Source organism: Camelus bactrianus, chromosome 14, assembly GCF_048773025.1.
Source record: "Camelus bactrianus isolate YW-2024 breed Bactrian camel chromosome 14, ASM4877302v1, whole genome shotgun sequence".
In the NCBI taxonomy this organism is placed as follows: Eukaryota; Metazoa; Chordata; class Mammalia; order Artiodactyla; family Camelidae; genus Camelus; species Camelus bactrianus.
Window position 1 is genome coordinate 56,375,274 of NC_133552.1, and position 21,032 is coordinate 56,396,305.

The window sequence follows — 21,032 nt, forward strand, 5'->3', positions numbered from 1 at the left end:
TTCCTTAGGTAATTACAGTTAGAGGACAGAAGGATGAAGGATAATTATAAGAAAGAATACAGAGTGGAAAGAGTAGAAAGAAATAGCACCTTTGATGCAAAGGTTGGGGAATTTCTGGAAGTAGCAGCTGATGGATATTACCAGGTACTGCAAAGAGCTTTGTGGACTTCAGTACTGAAAGACCTTTTAAACAAGTGATTTCAATACAAATACTGCTTTTTTTTAGATAGTTCAAATGAAGTACAGTATAATTTGAAGAAAACAGAAAAATAAACAAAATTAAAAAGCTTAAAATAATCTTTATCCTTAGGGCAATTTTTTTTTTCCCAAAATAAGGGCCATGACACACAAAAGGGTCATAAGATTAAAATGTATTTCTTACCATGGATGGCTGCCAGCAAAGAAAATTCAAAGAAGAATTCTTAACCAACAGAGAGTTCACTGTGTCATGAGTTAGACATCTACTAATAACAGTCCAGTGGCCAGATGTGTTAGAACTTGCATTTGGAGATGGTTTTTACTCATGCTTGTTGTCCCATGGCAGACTATTCCGTTCTAAGGCATCATGGTTTATTCTAAGACTGAAAAACACTGTGGTAGGCATAAAAATCCACCCCCCCCAAAGACATCCATGTCCTGATGTTCAGAATCTGTGAATATGCTGCCTAACATAGCAAACACGACTTTGCTGAGGTGATTAAGTTACAGGTTTTGAGATGGAGAGATTACCCTGGATCATCTGGGTGGGCCCAGTATAACCACAAGAGTCCTTATAAGGAAAAGAAAGAGGAGATTCATAGAGGGAAATGCAGTGGTAGAAGCAGAGTGGTTACAGAGTGAGAAAAATTCAACTGGCAGATGCTGGCTTTAAAGATGGCAAGAGGCCAACGGCCAAGGGCTATGGGTGGCCTCTTCCATGGATGTGGGAAAACACAAAGAAAGATTCTCACCTAGAACCTTCAGATGCTTTCAGCCCAGTGAGTCCCCTTTAAGACAAAGGTAATACACTTGTGTTGTTTTAAGCCACCCAGTGGGTGGTAATTTGCCATAAAAGAAATAGGAAACAAATATGAATTGGCGAAAGAGGAAAAAGAGACACTCCAGCTGAGTTTGTCACTTTATATGAGAAAAGTCAAAGCTTCCTAGAAACCCTAATGAGTTTCCTTATATCTTTTTACCCAGAATTTGGTCACATGGACCCCCTAAATCAATCACTAACCAAAAATAATTTAACTGTCTTACCAACATTAGACAGTCACAGTCCATGTCCTGGGCCCAAGGCAAGAGGTGTTTTCCTTTCTAAGATCCACTGATCTCTGTCATGAGCGGGAAAAAGCAAAGCCTGTTGGAAGGGAAGAAGCAAGGTTGAAGAGGAATGGACTCTGGGTAAGCAGCTGAGGACGGGATGCTGGGGGTACTGCAGACACGGGGACACTGGAGCTGGAGGGTATGCTGAGACACAGGGTGGAGAGCAGATGTTGAGATGCTGGGTATGAAAATGTACTGGGACGTTGAGTGTGGAGCAGATAGTGTCAGCCGCCATGCCCACCACTTCCCATCTGCTAGCAAGCCTCATTGTTTCCTTTCAAAAATGTATTTCCAATTTCCCTTACCTTCAGGTCCACAGCCATCATTCTGTTTCATTCTAGCAACATGTCTCTTGTGAATTCCTGAAATGATCAACAAATTCTCCTCCTATGATCTATTTTGCTTCACACTCACCCCTCTCTTTCCACCATTATGCAGCCAGAACAATCTTCTAAAAATGTATCTTATTAACCCCTTATTTTTTGTCTAACAGCTTCTTATTAAAATTAGAATTCAGATAAAAATCCTGATCTGTCTTATGTCTTCTTAAGCATTGCTTACAGAGGAAAAAAGATGCCTTAACAAAGATTTCATGTTTTGGCTATGCTATTTTTTTAAAATACTTTTTTTAATTTTATATAGTTTAATTTTAGCTTGATTATGTGTTCATTGTGTGATTATCTGACTAATGCCTCTATTTTAAGTTGTAAGCTCTACTATAGTAGAAACCAGGTCCAATTTTACCCAACATTGCATTGCACTTAAATTATAACTGTAGAGCAAATGAAAATGAATTTAAAAAAAAGAAAAATACTTTTCTTAATCTCCAAAATTTTCTAATGCAGTGGGAAAGAAAGAATGAAATGACCATAATGAAAATGATAAAAGTCACACTCTTTAGAAAGACTCTAAGTTACACCCTTAGAAAGGGGATGCTGAGGGATAAGACATTAAAAGTTCAGTAAACAATACTAATTAAAACAAGTTGATAAGGAAGAGGTCAGACTCAGTGTCCTAAATTCACAAGCTTGAGATGACGTGGGGAGTGGAGACACGGAATGGGAAATGAGTTCTGGAATTTGGGTGAAAGTCAGACAATGGAAGCTTTCAAACACTGCAAACCTAGGCAAATTCTGTCTAATTTTTTGTTGTGTTATTTTGTTGTTTCTGAATAGATGAGTGATATAATCTTAATGGCATTGCAGGAAGTTAAAATTTCAGGTACAATCATGCTGTTCAATGCTTGTTAACATTTATTCAACAAATACTTTTTGAGTGCTAATGGCCAGGGTTCACATTAGCCCCAGAGGTGATGAGGAGAGAGCAAAATAAAGGTTTTCTATCTCACAAATAAGTTACTTTTCCCAAACTTTTAAAAGTTTTTACTTTGTCTCCAAGACAACATCACAGGTTCATTGAGAGCAGAAGAAAGCACTCCTTAGATTTCTCCTGTTTCCTTTTTTGTTTGTTTTTTGTTTCATTTTGCTTTTTATTAATTTTTTTTATTGAGTTATGGTCAGTTTACAATGTTGTGTCAATTTCCAGTGTAGAGCACAATTTTTCAGTAGATTTCTCCTGCTTCAATCATGGTACCTACAGCAGAATGAGGCAAGCAGTCACTGAGCAGTGAACCTCAAGTAGATTTATTAATTGGATAATCAAGATATTTCTAGATGGTAACATTTTTATGACAAGTTTTTCTTTTTAATTTTAGTATAGTGATTTACAACGCTGTATTAATTTCTGGTGTACAATATAGTGACTCATTTCTACACATATATGTTCCTTTTCGTATTCTTTTTCATTATAGATCATTACAAGGCATTGAATATAGTTCCCTGTGCTATACTGTAGGACCTTGTTGTTTATCTATTCTACACATAGTAGTTAGTATCTACAGATCCCAAACTCTGAATTTCTCTCTTCCTGTCCGTTTTCCCTCTTGGTATCCATAAGTTTGTCTTCTATGTCTGTCAGTCTGTCTCTGTTCTGTAAATAAGTTCATTTGTGTCCTTTTTTGTTTGTTTGAGATTTCACATATAAGTAGTATCATATAGTATTTTTCTTTCTCTTTCTGGCTTATTTTACTTAGTATGATGATCTCCAGATTCATCCATGTTGCTGCAAATAGCATTATTTTATTCTTCTTATGGCTGAGTAGTATTTCATATACGTACATATTCGTCTTCATCCATTCATTTGTTGATGGACACTTAGGTTGCTTTTCCATGTCTTGGCTATTGTAAATAGTGCTGCTATGAACATTGGGGTGCATGTATCTTTTCAAATTAGTTTCCTCCAGATATATGCCCAGGAGTGGGTAAGTCTATTTTCAGTTTTTTTAAGGGATCTCCATACTGTTTTCCATAATGGCTGCACCAAACTACCTTCCCAGATGTAAAGATGGATAAAATACCATGATGCCACCCGGAATCATTACAGACCTACCTTGCAACAGGTGGGTAAAATGAAAAGAGCCAGTTAAAACAGTGTAGTTAGAGTGACTAATCCAAGGCAGCTATTACAGGTTACTCAGGCTGAAAATTCACCTGGAGGTCTGAATGATGCAGAATCCTCAATTAAGTATTAAATAAATGCAACTGCCAAATGCCCTATCACATTCTGCCCTACCTCACTGCAGCTTGGATGTCTTGTCTATGTTCAAATTTATCAGTACAATCAAAACATTTACTGCTGCTTAACAGGATGGTCTCCTGACTTAATTACATGGGCTGTCACGCAAAATTGACAGACGGATCTCAGTGAGAACAAAACTTGATGCTCGTCTGTTCCCACCAGAGAACATATGAGGAGTGATATTTATGTCTGACTATCATTATCCTTAGATAAACCTTTTTTCGGCTGGTGTCATTCTGATTACAATTACATTTACTATAGTGATTATGACTTAAAATTTATAAAATATAAACTGCATAGAATGTGCTTTAAAAATGACATAATTTTCAAATAAAGAAAAACATAAATTTTCAACTCCCAGAAAAAAAGTTTGCTTTGTTAATACGAGGAGCTGAAAAGTGGGAATCAAATGGAAAAATAATAGTTTTAGTTCACAACATCCGAGAATCCATCTTAACTTTAAAACTATGTGTGTGTGTGTGTGTGTGTGCGCGTGTGTTTGGACAATTTAGAAGCATTTGGTTTCTTCCATGAAAGGAAATGATATGGACAAGAAGGTAGGATCACTGTTTACTTCCTAATGTTCTTAGTGCTGTGCTGTCCAATATGATGGCCACGAGGCACCCATGGCTATTTCAATTGAAGATTCATTAAAATTTAATGAAATTTAAAAATGCAGTATTTTGGTCACATCAGCCACATGTCAAGCACTCGGCGGCCACATGTGGTTGGTGGCTAGACCATTAGTGCAGGCATAGTGCACTTTTACCATTTTAGAAAGTCTCACTGGGCAAGTGTTGCTTCAGCGAGTTTGCATCTTGTTACAATTTTGGGGCAGTTAACAGAATGCTTCGAGGAGGGTGAGGGCCTTCCCAAGGGGAGAAGCTGTTTTTCTCAAGACGCCACCCGTACAAATGACAACCAAGTGCGGTGGGAGTGAGTTTGTAACTGTGATTGTCAGAGTCTGAAGGGGATTTGCAATCAGGAGACTATTTATACACTTAGTTGCTTCTGAAATTGCTCTACCGTGAGTCGCCAAGGTATGTCATGCTGTGCCAGGTGCATTTTTAGGTAGGATAATAACACAGGTGAGATGGTATGTTTATGGGATTGGCCACTTTGAAAAAATGAACCTCCCTGTGTTCAACGAGTGGTGAATGTTCTGTCTTTAAGAGAGCAGTGATTTTCATCATTCAGCCGTGGGAGTGTTTACTTCTAAGCCATTTAAAAAATGCTAACCATGTAGCCAAAATATATCCTGCGAGTTGTTGCAGGGTGACAGTTACAGTATCAGAGTGACAGAGTTAATATTAATTCTCTTTTGTTGCTTGTGGATCCTTATGAGAAATAAATTAGTTATTCCATAAGTGCCTTTATTAATAGGCTATACAATAATGTTAACTGCCAGTTGAAATACTGGCATCTATTCTAAGGGGAAGACATAAAATCTAAAAACCTGGCTCGGAAACAGAACTCTATGCAAATTTCTAAGTCTCACACGAGGAAATATGGGTTATTTATGCTAAAGAGTTTGCTGGGAGAGCTGTGTTCCTTTGTCCTCTTAGTTGCCTAATCTTTATTGTTCCTTAGAGTTCTTTATATTTTGTGATTCCTTTCTAATACCCTACCACAGCCCTCGAGACAGCATTATCTCTACCTAACATATATTACAGTTATTAGGAAAAAAAAGTGTTCACAGTTGTATGAATGTGGTGTGGAGAGTAGATTTTATTCTAAAAGAACATAATTTTTTTTTATCATTTATCCACGCCAACATCATCCACCTTATCCTCGTCTTTCTCAAGGGTATCAAATATGCTCATGTTTGTAAAGAAAAGTGGTTGAGTTCAGGCTTTGGAGCCAGGCTGCCCGGATTGAATTCTGGGTCCACGACTTACCGGTTCTGTGCTGATAACTGTGTGACCCTGTGTCCACATCTGTGAAATGGGGATGAGAATCATAGGGATGGTCACTTCCTGGATTTATGATGCTGATTAAATGAGTTAATTACAAGCAAAATCACTTAGAACAAGTTATGACTCAGTCTATTCATTGAACGTGAAAAGCTTCTGCCCTTTCTCAGCCACGATGGGGTACGACTGAAAATGTCTCTTCAATGCTCAACTATCACTCACTCACTTATGTGGTGTGTGTTTGTTTTTAGTGCCTTCGATTTTATTACAAATACCTAACCCCTTACCACTGGCAAATACAGAGATGAATAAGAAACAGTCCCTCACAGAGAGCACATGTGCTTGCATGTATATTTTTAGCTTTCATTACATATTTGCTTATTAGCCATAGCAAGTGTTTTAGGAAAAAGAGAGGCAACCGTAATTTAGCTTGATTGGAGAGACGATTGGAAGGAAAATGAATCATAATAAAGCCTTATATTTGATCGTTCATGCAATTTTGTTGTGTTTTGACACAAACTAATTTGTATCATAATCTCCATCATAACAGTATCTCAGGCCGATTAGCCCGCCTAGAGTTGTGAGACAGCTTTTGTCCACATGGTGCTGCTTTCCTGTGGGAAAAAAATCCTGATTCCAAACAGGGACTTCATACAAAAACAGGAAAAAAAAAAAAAAAACTATACAGTTAAAGTCAGGGTAGTAGACACCATTGTTGGGGATGGGGTGAGGATTGGTGACTGGAAAGGGATGTGACGGGGCCTTTTGAGGATGTGAGAACTTCTGTCCCTTGATGTGGATCGTAGTGTGTAGTTTGAAAATTCATCATCACAGTGTACACTTGGAATATTTGCACTTTTCTCTCTGTATATTACACTTAAATAAAAATTTAAACACATGCACGTACATACACACTGAGATACACTGAGACATGTGTGCGTATGCATATGCAGCTCCACATACACATGTGGGTGTGTATGCTATGAGTTCAATCCAATATCAAACCTCGTGGGAAAACCCCAATTTTTCCACAGTGTGACTATGTCTTTTAAAGATAGCAAACTTATTAAGCAGTTTCAAATGTTTCAGGCTAATTTACATTAAAACATTATTTTATTGAAAGCCTCAGATTTATGCGTCACTCTTCCGTGATGGAATGGTAAGTAGATCCTGTCTAATGCTCACTTCAGAACCACTTAATTTCCAAAATGCCAGGGAAGCATAAGTTAATGAAATTTCATAAATTCCAGGCAGTGATGGGAAAAGTAATACTTGAGAGAAGTGCATATTCTTGCAGAAATCCCTCCCTTGCAATGAGTGCTGATCCATCAGCGGCCTAACTGCTGGCATTTTTTCTATGTCCAAAGGGAAGACGTGTTTAAGTAGGCAGTTATCCCTTGGCTTGCGAATTGCTAACATTTTTGTTGTTTGCTAATAGTCCTGCAGGGCAGAACTGATTCAAAGCCAGACAGGAAATGTAACGATATAAAATCTAGTGTTTACAGTGCATATGCTCAGAATTCACAGTAATTCTGTGTCCTAAGTAGTGGGTTCCTTCGGGCATTGCATTTTACTTGATTTATGATGATTGGGGCTTTGAAAGTGAAATCGACTAAAATTAATTCTGCCTGTGAAACTGCCCGTAGAACACTGTCCGTGCCGCTGTGGATAAATGCACTAATCGCATTTAACAGCAATATCATTTAAAGGCTTGACAAAAAAAGCAGCTATTCACTAACGAAACGTTAGAAACGGCTTTTTTAACAAGTAAATTTTGGGGGAGCCATTTAAAGTTTAGTCAGAATTATGTATAATTTCCCAGGCTTTTATATTAATATATCACTTATTTTCTAGTCACCTCAATTATTTATATGTAAGTCAGCACACCTACAATTTAACCAGGCGCTTTGTTTCTTTCTCTTGGACAATTGATACAATCATGGAGTAGAGAAAGACGGTGAAATTCCAGGTGGCTATTTTGCTGCTGAAATCTGATGAAATGACAAAGGATAATGATTTAACTACTGAAAAAATACCCCACAAAACGTCATTTTCCAGCACCTGTTATTTACGTACGCCTATCCACTTACCTAATTATTCTAAATATTGTGTGTTACTGTGCTGGGCGATGCTCTAGTTGCTAGAGACACGTGATACAGCTGACCAATTCTCTGCCCTCCGGGAGCTTCTGCTCCAGTGGGGAGATGGCAGAAAGGAAGCCAGTAAATGGCTTAATGTGTGTCAGACGTTGGCGAGATGTTCTGGGGAAGCAGTAGGCAAGGTAGTGTGGACACAGAGTGTGGGTGAGAAGGGGTGTTGGTGTTGCTATTTTTCCGAGGGATAGGGGAACGGTGTCACAGGAGCGGGGGATTAGAACAGATGGATACGAGGAGGAAGGAAGAGAGCCACGTAGGGGATGCCTGAGGCATGGGTGTTCTCCAAAAGTCACCCAGATCTTGCAAACTATTTTCAGAGGACCTCAGAATATGAATTTACTTTCTTTGCATTCTCTGCAGCATGGATGAGTAAATATCACCATGTTCTTTTGTTGGTCTAGAAACACAACATATTGACAATACCTGGAGGGTACACATGGCTGGGACGAAGGTCTAACTCACTCTTTCACAAGCCAGAGATTCTCAGCTGAGCATGAAAATCAGAAAAGAGAATGGTATTTCAGACTCCGAAAAAAGCAAATATCAGCTGCTAAAAGGCAGTAACGTAGGGCAAGTTTCTCCGCCGGCTTGTAAATGGTTCTGTGGAACTTTATTATGATGAATTTATCCCTAAATGTTACAAACAAGGGTTTTTTGTTTGTTTTGTTTTTCCAACATATCCCTTTTCCTGGAATTCTTTTTTTTTTTTTATACTCTTCTGGTGCATTCTTCTTTGTCCTTAACATCCAGTTCAGCATTTCAGTGCACTCTTTCCTGAAATCTCCAAGCTGAATTGTTCACGATTCTTTCCGAATTCCTACAACAATCTCCAGTTAACCTCTAGACTCTCCTAATGTCCATTAGATTATTTTATATACCTCTATTTTATCTCATGAAAAATTATCTTTTCAGCTTCTCCAATGTCCATTTCAGTGCTTTGAACATTTTAGGATATTAATGTTTTTCAAATGAATAAATGAGCAAATAATTAACTTACAGATATAAAAATGCACGGGACCTCACAAAAATGATTGCTCTTCCATCAGTTTCCCCACAATACTTCACAGAGGAACACAAGGTGTTCTCAAAAGGTTCGGTTAGAAGTCTGGTTCTGCCACTATTGGCTGTGTCATTTGAAACACTTGAGTATATCTCCCTTTCCTTAGCTTAAAATAAATATATGAATAATGCATGTTCCAGTGGGACTGTTGAGGGTCACAGTGGCTAACAGATTAAAAAAAATGTGCTTTGTGAATTGTAAAGCACCCCTTACCTATTCATTTCTATACCTACTTCTAACATTATCTATATTTAGTGAAAATAGGAATATAGGAGGGGATTAACAATACTGTAGATAAAAAACCAAGAATAACTTAAAAATGGTTGACCAAAAAGATGTATGGGTTTGCACCTGTACTATTTATAGTAATAAATAACGATCCAATAAATCCTAGCAAATATAATGGCCATCCTGCTTTTGAATGAAACAAAAGTTCAGTGGAAATCTTTGTGCTGATAACCACGAAAGGAGCATGAACAGACATACACAGGAAAAAACTGCAACTGCATCACACAAGAAGGACATTGGAGCTAACCCAGGATGCCTCTGGCAACTGGGAAAGACTCAGATGAACTTCTTACTGTATGGAACTAGCTCTCTGCTTAAGTGACAGATCAAATTGTCAATATGTTTTCTTATCTACTCAACTACAGATTATTTCAGGAGTAAAGCTATGCTAACAGTTTACTATCAGATCCATATTAATTAAAAATATTAATTTGAAAACTACTTGAGATATGCTTGGTGAATGTTTTGTGGCTGAACAGGATTCCATGATAACATGATAGTGGAATATCAGAATTACTGTACTGGGCCAACCATGTAGGTTACCCAACCCAGCATTTTTCCTCTAAGAGGCACCAAGATACAGATTATAGGATGTTCTGTTGTTTTCTTGAATATTACCCTAAGAACTAAGCAATGCATTCTCAAACGATCCAATTTTTTCAAACTATTTATCACTTTCATTCAAAATGTTCCCTCAATCTTGTTAATACATTATAAATTCACACTATGTCAATTCTGACTAGAAAAGTAAACCTCATAAAATAATTATACTCTGTCAAGTAGTGTTTCCTTTTATGCCCTCAATTTTCTTCTCTCTGGGTTCAAAGGAGGTTCTTTTTAACTGAATTCATTTAAAATACTCCCTTAGCCTCCATAATTGCTGAATCATTCCTTCTTCAACTTCACAGTTTTTCGTCTTTCCAGTCTGCAGTCTACATTGTTTCAGTCTGTCCTTACAAGGCAGAGTCCTGTACCTTTTTTTTTTTTTTTTCATGCTGTGATCTGGACCTAAATGGCTTCATTTTATCTTTCTTGAGGTGCAACAACACCATTTATAAGAAATAGGTATAGACTTAGTGTTTTACACACACAAAAAAACAATTGTGTGTGTGTTTTAAATACATCATAGCTTTCCAAGGATGTCAATGTTGCATTTTTTTCTTTTTTATAGAGTAGTACACTAATTTTCTTTAAAAAAGTAATTGACTAAATCTTGAAAGTATCTAGCTAAGTATTTGAACAAAGGGATGTTATTATAGAGCAATGCTGTAGGAAACAATCATTTAACAGGATGCTAGGGTACAGTTCCCCATCACTAGGAGAGCTAGGTGAAGAAAAAAAAAAAAATTCATAACTTTGTTGCATCTTGAAACACAATTTTCAGTGTTTTAGAAATAAAGGAAATCTGCCTCTTTTTAAGTGCCTAGGAATCCTCACACCATTGCCTAGCCCATTATTTCTATCCACAAAACCATCTTAGACTTTTCCTTGACTCCCTATCAAGCAGATGGGGAATAATTTTTCCTGCCTGATAGTTGTTGAACAAAACAGTCTCACCCTGAGGCTGACTTCAGTACGTCAAACAAATGAGTGTTCTCTCACAAAGAAATGATAATAAACCTGTAGGTTGCCTTTTAAATTTGCGCTGAACGACCCCCTTGCAGGTCCCTGAGTGTGCAGCTGTCTTTTTCTTAACACAAACTCTACAGGTTCCCAGTGTGATTTTTTAATAGAGTTTCTGCAGAAGTTTGTTCTTAGAATTTTTATCCAAATGAGATGTATTTGAAACATAGATTGACATACATACATTAATTTAAAGTTGGAATCTTCTCTTAGCAATAAAGATTGACAGATAATATTTAACTTTGTAGTTATATCTCTACTGTATTGACCAGAACAATCGTACTTGGAGAAATAAGGTATCACTTGTATGGATATAATTTTAATAGATATGGGGTAATGATTTAGGGAAGTAATCTCTTCTTCATGATAAACACCATTAACAGAATTTAATGGAATAGAAGAATATTCTGCTTCCCATTTATTTTAGCGTTAACCAGCTATTGGAACACTCAGCTGCTCTTACTGGGGTACTGAGTTGTAGTTGATGAAGGCAAAGGCTTTGGGTTCAGAAAGATCAGGTTCTGAATCCTGGCTCTACAAACCTGACAAGTTCCTTCTAGTCTGAGTTGATATTCTCTTATGCCAGATGGGAATAATAATTCAGACTATTGCTATGGAGATGAAATAAAGTGACTGACAGTGGTCTGTACTATGAATTTAATCAATTTTATTTCTCTCATACCTTTAGAGGATACAAAAATATAACACATACACAGTTGAGGTATGAAAATTACTGAAGAATATGAATTTGCAGATTGCTGGACTTTAATCATAAGAAGAACTTCATTTCGACTCTACCCATCTCTATTTTTTTTTTTGAGTTCTTCAACTGTATTTTTCTCAGTCCTAAAAAGAAATGATAAAATATGACTTTTTGTGGCTCCCAGAATTAATGTGTGAATTGTATTTGTTAATTTATGTGCAAACTTTTTTTAGGATTCTAATTTTTATTTTCAAAACTATATAGAGACCATAGTATGTGTATGACCGAAACATTATGCTGTACACCAGAAATCGACAAAACATTATAAATTGAGTTATACTTCAATTAAAAAAAGGTATGAGACCATAAACATGAAACAATTATAGATGTATCTTAAATACAAATACTACCTTGTAAAAAGCTTCTTAAATATTATAGTTACCTTAGCCCCTCATGAATACATATTATATCAGTTTATTTTAAATTATTTTTAATATTTTGACTACATAGAGAATGTTATCTATGCCTCTAGTGTCTCATTAAAAAGGGAGAAAAAAGCATTGGTAAATTAGGAATAACTGCACTCTGAACACATTAACAAAGATGACTTGAAGCCAGACCCTAGGATTCAGGGTTCAATTTTCCTTTTTCTCTCAGCCTTTTTTTCTCTCTCTTTTCCCAGCAGCCAAAACTCCTGTACCGCTCTTTTATATTTCTTCCTGAGATCTAAGTTGTAATTGCTCTCTAATTTACAGGTTTATTCTGCTGGTTTGAGAATTACACATTCTGTTTCTCCTGTTTATGTGTGTGTGTGTGTATTTTTGGTGTTGAAATTTTACATTCAAACTTACCAGACATCAAACCAATATCTGAAGTTAAACAATTTCTTTACTGTCTTCTTGAAAGACAATAAGTTTGAAATATTGTCATTAACATCTGAAACCCTGATTATAATTTGTTATTCACTGCCCTAGACCTTTTTTTTTATATGTTATTGATGTTAACCCTACAAATGAAATATTATTATTCTTGTATTACAGGGATGATATTTCTTTAATTTTAGATAAATACTTAAAATTCTGTGTTCACCATTCCTGTCTGCATCTCAGATTTTGCATCTGGGATACTCCCTTCTTTAAAAGTTCTTTTACTTGTTTTTTGATGGTAAAAATCTTGTAGTTATTTTGTGAAGTGTTTTCCCCTCACGCTTGTTCTGAGTTCATCAGTCTAGAAAAATAGATCTTTTCTGTTAGCACATTGAACATTGTATTGTCTGTGTCATTTGGACACTAGAAAATCTGCTGTCTGTTTAATCTGCACTTCCTTGTAGATTACCTGATTTTCATCTCTAGCTTTTCCTAAATCTTCCCTTTGTCTTTGATATTCCCTGGTCTGGATTCGTGGGTGTATATGTGTAGAGGCGGGTAAATCTCTTGGCTTCTCTTTCTGCTAGTACTTTGAATGACAGTGGATTTTTCTTTCCTCCTGTATTTGCAACTGTGCGTTGTGAATTCATATTCATCGGGCTACGAAGGGGCAATCTCGAATGACTCAAATTACTTTTTTCTCCAGAAAAATATTTTAATTTGGTTCTGAATGGTGTCAGGGTGTGCCACCAGTCTGAAGGAAAGCACTTTAATTTGTCGTCTCAGACAGGAGGGCTCAGATTTAGGGGGCGATGTAAATTCCAAACCCAGCAATATGTAACAGCAGGCCTCGGGTTACAAAATTTTAAGGAGACTATTCTGTGTCCCAGCGAGAAGGAACAGAAGCCAAGAGTTGTCTTCATGGATTCCTTTTCTGGAAAGATAGTTTCTCCTCCTACTTACACCTTCACTGAAGTTGTAACACTTAAAAATGTCCTGGCCTGACTCCTGCGTCTATAGGTCAGGGCCTACTTTTGCATCAGTGTAAGTCCCAGCCTCCCATTTCCCTCACAGTCTGTTCATCTCAAATACTCTTAAGCCCCTAGTACTGGCCTGACCTTTAGAGTTAAACTAGCACCAAAGTTTACTTAATTTTTTTTTAAACTTTAGCTTTGTCTTTATATTCTTTATCCCTTGAGACTTCATGTATTTTCTGTTGAATTTTGCCGTGCATTGCTGTGTGTTTTGTTACGGTTTCCCTGCAGCTGAGCGTTTTCTGTGGAAGGAGGGTATATCTGAATTCCTAATCCTGCACATCGCAGGTGGTAGCGCTTCAAGTTTCTTCCTAAGCTGGATAACTCTTTTTAAATTCAGATTTAATTATTGGTGATTCCTGTTTGAAATACTAAGATCATGCATACTATCACGGGATCAAAACCAATGATTTATAATAGCTAAGAATTATAGAAGGACAAGTGAAATATAACTTGTAAAATTTAATTCTTTTATGATGTTTAAATTTTTTAGCTAGAATTTTAAGTACTACTGAAAAATAGTACTCAGATACAAAAACACTGGCAAGATAATTTTGAAATCAGACCCAAAGCACATGAATTTCCAAGGCTACAAAGTTTCAGGCAAAAGATATTTTGATAATAACATGTTCAGTTTTTTCCAAATTGAGAAGAAAAACCAAGGAAGTGTTGACAAAGATGTAGCATGTGTTTCTCAAAAAGTTTTTCCTCAAAATCAAACATTCTCAGGTAAATCAGGAACTAAAGAGTAAATAACACATCCACTCGTCTGGACATCTCCATGGGAAAAAAAAATGTTTTAATGCAAAATAAGGAGAAACTTAGCTGTGAAAACAAATGGAAAACTGCTTCAACAGCTACTGTGTTACTATCAGCAATAATCTTGGGTTTAGTTTGACAGTCAAACTGATAGAACTCAATAAGCTTTAGCTAGCACCAAGTTTACTAAATTTTAAGGAAAAAAACGCAGGACAGGAAACATATAGCGTGCATACGAACAGAACAGCAGTCTCATGAACCTCGGGACTCAGTCATGATAACCCAGTCATTCTGACTCATAACATGCATTAAACAGTGGTTGATGATGTAGCTTTCACCTTGTGCCAGTCAGCCCCAGGGCGTGGTCTCATGGCTCACTCGTTACTCCATGACCGATCTCAACAATGAAGGGTGGGAGTTTGATCTGGTATACAGTCCTTGGTTCCTGGCCAGATAGTCCCCATTCATTCTCTCACATTCATTCATTCTCTCTGTCTGTCTGTCTCTTTTTCTTTTCCTCCCTGTTTCTTCCTTTCCCTCCCCACCCCAGTATAGGTAAATTCCTAACAATTTCTTAACTTCACACTGCAAAGAGAGGGAACAAAAAATCAAGTGCCAAATTCTCTGGCTTCCCTAAGATTAGATGCTAACCTTTTCTTTTCACACGTCTGTGGCAATAAAAGACTGCCTGCTAAATAGGATGCTGAAAGTCACCACGGGACTCGTCTCCCAACGCCATCCTAAGAGTTGCACCATTAGGTTTGGGTACAGGAGGACAAAATAGAAGTGATTCTGGAACATCCCTACTGTAGAAAGGGGGAGTTTGTGTGTGAGGATAGGACACGCATGGATGAGAGGAACACCAACAGACATTCCTTTCATTAGGTAAAAAGTAACAGTGTTCAAAAGTAGCTACATTAGGCGGCTCCCAGTGTTCAAATAACAACAAAACTGAGTTGACAGTGAGCAACATGACAGGAGCCTTTCTGAGAGGATAGCGTTTCTCCCAAATGTTACTGGCAACAGCCCATAATTTTAAAGCAAAACAGTTTGTCCTGAGGAATCATCCTAGAAAAGAAATATGAAAATTGCTGTGAAAAATCAATCTGTTGTTCTTTTTTTGACTGTTTAATGAATAAGCCATTCTTCGATGGTTGGATAAATAGAATCAGTTGACAAGAGAATATTGGAAATATTTTCATAGATGAAATTGGCAGGTTTCAGAATATCTAGTCAAAAAAGTAGCACAGGAAGAGGTTGAGTGACACGGACGAAGAGGACTTTTTTAAAAAATGAATCAATCAAAAACTGTATTAATTTATCTTAAAACTCTGAGATAGGCATCACACCAGAACTGGTACAAAAGTGTATAAATACTGGAACCAATATTAAAGTAAAAAATTTATAGCATGTTTATGTATTTCCATGTGTGTACATTAACGTCCCAGTTAACTCACTCTGCAGGTAAACATTCTGGCCTGATCATCTGAATCTTCTTACACAATTGTGCTGGCCATTTTATTCTTCACTGGAAATAGAACCACAGCTTTGATTCTGTTTTTACAATGACTTCATCATCGATAAGACGGATGAGGTACAATCAGCTGAACAGTGTGCCGGGAGCAGTAGTTTGAGGAGTCTGGAAAGAAAATGGAGGCAGGGAGTTTGGAGAAGACGGCCAGAATTCAAAGCACCACTCCACTGGTGGTGAGTGGACCATTTCTTTTTCCCTCCAGTGTGCTCAGACTCAAAACCAGACTGCAGCATGGAAGTGGGCATCAGCAAGGACGTAGGGAACACGAGGGAAGCCCTCTAGTTGGGGACTGAGAAGGAGGAAAATGGGTTTTGGGGGGGCTGCAGCCACAGCAGCGAGAGCCTACGCTTACCTAAAGCTCTGGAGGGAACCTTTCCCCTCCGGTTGAACTTGCTGTGGCTCAGGAGGGGAAGGCCGACTCCTGTTGTTCTCTCTCTCTCTCTCTCCTCCCACCACATGCCCCAGTCATGGGTGCAGCTCAGAAAAAGAGCTCCAGAATGGAGTAAACGAATTCCAAGCTCCCAGGCTTTCAGGCTAGGGTTAAAAAAGGACCATGAGATAACTGGGAAGTACTGGGGACGTTGCAGAGAGAGAGTGGCTCAGGAAAGCTAACTTATTTATTTTTTTAATGAACATCTGGGATCAACTTCAGATGAGTGGACCTTCTGCTAAACTATTCACCTAAGACACTGAGAACTGAATTTAATTAAAGACAATTGCTCCATTTCTAAGCTCATAACTGAGCGGCACACACAAGAGATTTGAATGGCATTGCAGAGAATTTGAAAATGGAATTGGCTTTGCATCTACAAGTCACAGAAGGCTGGTCAGATCTTGTGACTTGACCCCCAATGAGTTGACTTCCACCTACAAAAATTAAAACACTCTCCATAAGATGTATATATGACCCAGATTCTCAAACCTTAATATTCAAAATGGCCAGGATAAAAATGAAAAGTACCCAGCATATAAGTAACAAGGAAAATATCAACTCACTTATGAACATCCAGTTAAAAGATGCCAACATTGAGATGACACAATATTTAGACTTACTAAACACAGAGAATTTAAAGAACTATTATAAAAATATTCTGACAAATAAAGGTAAGCATGCAAGAAAGGGATGCAGAGATTGAAAATCTCAGCAAATAACTAGAAAGTATGAAGAATAAATAAATGGATAATTTGCCACTGAAAAAAACCTCACTGGGTTCAATAGCAAAATAGAAGTGACAGAGGAAAGAGTCCAGTAAACTTGAACACAGATAAATAGAAAAGTATGCAAGATAATCAACAGAGAGCAAAGATTGAAAAAAAAATTACCAGATGTCAATGGATCTTTGGAATAGTCATACGGTCTATCATTTGTGTCATCATTATCCTAGAAAGAGAGACAAAACAGTACAGAGCAAAAAAAAAAAAAAAAAAAAAAAAAATCCCCAATATAGGAAAGATATAAAGCTACAGATTCAAGAAGTTCAGCAAACCTCCGAACAAGATAAAATCCAATAAATGTATGTCTAGACATACTTAATCAAACTGCTGAAAACTAAAGAGAAAGAAGAAAAAATATTTTTGAATATTTTCTGATCTTCTTGGTCTTCATGGTTTCTGGTAAGAAATCTACAGACATTCAAACAAAACTCTAGATCTTTTTTTTTTCAAGAAAATTAAACGCAGATTAAGGCATTCTTTCCCCATGTAAATTCTTGTGGGTGACCAGAATGTAGTTTAAACATGACTCTCAATTAACCCAACCTACCACCTGCAAATCTTATTAGGTGGTTCTGAGTAAACATCAGGAAACACAGTACCAGCCTCTGTTTTCTTCTTTTCCTTCACATTCTCCTCCTCCTCATTTTCCCTCCCTCCCCCCTTCTCTTTTGTGATCCTTCCAAATATGCCACATTCCTGAAGGGAACTTTGGAATCACTTCTTGGTGTCACAGCTTCTGAGTGATTGCTTTGGAATGGTCTACCTTTGGTTTATACGTATACTTTTAGGTTCAAAAGAGTGTGTTTCTTCACTTTATTACTGTAGATTGTGTCATGAATGATTAAGATTTCTGGAGTCAGTATCCTGATTGAGTCCTTGAATTACCCACATATCTGTCATTGCATTAAAGACTTGTTTTTTAATTTGTCTCTGATCACATTTGCAGCTTAGTTTCTCCTCACTTCGCTGGCCACTCCAGATATACACAGTTCCCTAAATCCATTATGCATTTTCATGTCTTCATGCTTTCCCTCATTATTTACCCTAATAATTTCTATCTTTCCTTTTACAAGAAACTCAAAAATTACTCCCTTTATTGTACCTGTCTAATTATTCTCTGTTCCTTACGTGATAGATTGACTACCTCCTTAATCAACCCATTCACCGTTGTCTTCACCATTCACTGAATTTGCCTCTTTTATTACTTATTTGTTACATATTACTTTTGTCTACTTAAACTAAACAGCACCATGAGGAAATTTTCTCTCACCAGGTCATATATATTTTTACTTTTTTTTTCCAGTTTTGCCAGCAATAATTATAGATATTCAAGAGGTGTTTGATAGATAAATGTAAAAATACATGCATGAATGAATGAATTCAGCATTTCTTGGCTTCGGATCTTTCATTATAAAATATCTATAAAATATCTTCTATAAAACTTCTTTTCATCCTGTACTATGTGAAGTTTTTGAAAATGTGTTATTTACAAAAGCTGGCAGAATAGATGAAATCTTTCCTCACGTAAGACCGCACAATTGTTTCCATAACCAGTTTAGACAACACTGAATAAACTCACACCCACTCTACCTACAGCATCTCTGCTAGGATGTTAGCAGAATTTCTAAAAGTGAAGCAAAGTTATTTACAAGTTATGCCACTGAAAATTGAAAATGTTCTAACTGGTACATTACTTTGAACCAAAATGCTGAGGTACTTTTATTTAGAATTAAATGGATATAGCTCGGGTTCATAGAAATAAAATACACCATGTGCAAGTGAGAATTTTCAGTAATTGAAAGGAAACCTCATGCATTTAATGGTTTACCTTAGGATTTTAGTTTTTCTATATGAAAAAGTTATTTGTGTATTTTAAATCTGTAAAACCGTTTCTTGTTTATTGAATGGACCTATGACTGAAAAGGGAGCACCAGTTCTAATATTCAGCACAATAAATGAACAACTCTTTATTAGTCACTCAGCTATATTCAGAACTTATAGTAGCTGATGAATGTAAAACAAACAAAAAAAAATGTTAAAGTCTTATTCCTTGTCCTCAAATTGGGTAAAATGAGAAGAACACTTACAACTATAACACAAGGAAAGCCAAAATTTATTCTGTATCAAGTACTGTGCTAAGAGTTTCAGAGTTTCTGTTATTAAATCCTCATAATAAACTGATGGAGTGGGTAATACTCTTTCTCATATGAGGAAACACACATACAGAGAGATTAAGTAACTTGCCCAAGGACATGGAGTAAATAGAGGAGCTGAAATTGGCAGTATGAATCTAAAGTTTGAGCAAGTCACAGGAATTTTTTTGGTTTCCCAATAGATATAAAAGTGATGTTTATACTATACTGTGGTCTATTAAATGTGCAATAGCATTATGGCCCCCAAAATGAAAAAAACACTTCGTTGCTAAGAAAGGCTGTCAACTGAGCCCTCGGCAGTTTCAGTAATCTTTCTGCTGGTGAAAGGTCTTGCCTCGGTATTATTGTCAGGGTGGCGGTTGCTGAAGTTTAGGGCGGCTGTGGCAACTTCTTGAAATAAGACAACAATGAAGTTTGCCACATCGAAGGATTCTTCCCTTTCAGGAATGGTTTCGTTGTAGCGTGCAGTGTTGTTTGATACCATTTTACCCAGAGTTGAGGTTGTTTCAAAATTGGTGTCCATCTTCTCAAATCCTGCCACTGCTTTATCAACTAAGTTGACGTAGTATTTGAATTCATTTGTCGTCATTTCAACAACCTTCACAGTATCTCCACTAGGACTATTTTCCATCTCAAGAAACCACTTTCTTTGCTCATCTGTAAGAAGCAACTCCTCACCTGTGAAAGTTTTACCAGGAGACTGCAGCCATTCAGTCCCATCTTGAGGCTCCATTTCTAATTCTTGTTCTGCAGTTACTTCCCCCACTGAAGGCTAGAATCCCTCAGTCATCCATTAGGGTGAATCAACATCTTGCAACCTCCTGTTAACATTGATATCTTGACCTCTTCCCATGAATCACAGATGTTAATGGCATCAAGAATGGTGACTCCTTTCCTGAAGGTTTTCAGTTGACTTTGCCCAGAACCATCAGAGGAATCATTATTTATGGCAGCTATAGCTGTACAAAATATATTTATTAAATAGTGTCTTAAAAGTTGAAATTACTTCTTGATCCATGGGCTGTAGGACAGCTATTGTGTTATCAGGCACGAAGACAATATTAACCTTGCCCGTCTCCATCAGATCCCTTGGGTGACCAGATGCATTGTCAATGAGCAGTAATATTTTGAATCTTTTTTGTAAGCAATAGTTCTCAACAGTGGGCTTAAAATATTCAGTAAATCATGTTGTAAATAAGATGAGCTGTCATCCAGACTTGATTGTATCATTGATACAGCACAGGGAGTTTAGACTTAGTGTAATTTTGAAGGGCCCTACAGTTTTAGGAATGGTAAGTCAACATTGCCTTCAGTTTCAAGTCCAGCTGCATTAGCCCCTAACAAGGGAGTCAGCCTGTCCTTTGAAGATTTGATCCCTCCTCTCTAGCTATGAAAGTCCTAGATGGCGTCTCCTTCGGATATAAGGCTGTTTTGTCTACATTAAAAGTCTATTTTTCAGTGTAGCCACCTTCAGTAGTAATCATCTGAGCTAGATCTCCCAGGTAGCTTGCTGCGTTATCTACATCAGCACTTGCTGCTTTCCTTAACCCTCATGAACCAACCTCTGCTAGCTTTAAAGTTTTCTTCTACAGCTTCCGCACCTCTCTCAGCCTTCACAGAATCAGAGGGAGTTAGGGCCTTGCTCTGGACTAGGCTTTGGCTTAAGGGAATGTGGTGGCTGCTTTGATCTTCTTTCCAGACCACTGAAATTTCTCCATATTAACAATGACATCAGTAAGGCTGTTTTGCTTTCTTACCATTCCTGTGTTCACAGAGTAGCACT

General features: G+C 37.2%; 1 protein-coding gene across 2 annotated transcripts in view; it reads left to right on the forward strand.

The window, feature by feature from the left end:
* GPC5 (glypican 5) overlaps positions 1-21,032 on the forward strand; it is a 1,166,213-nt gene that overhangs the window by 873,465 nt on the left and 271,716 nt on the right. The gene's annotated exons all lie outside the window — the stretch shown is intronic.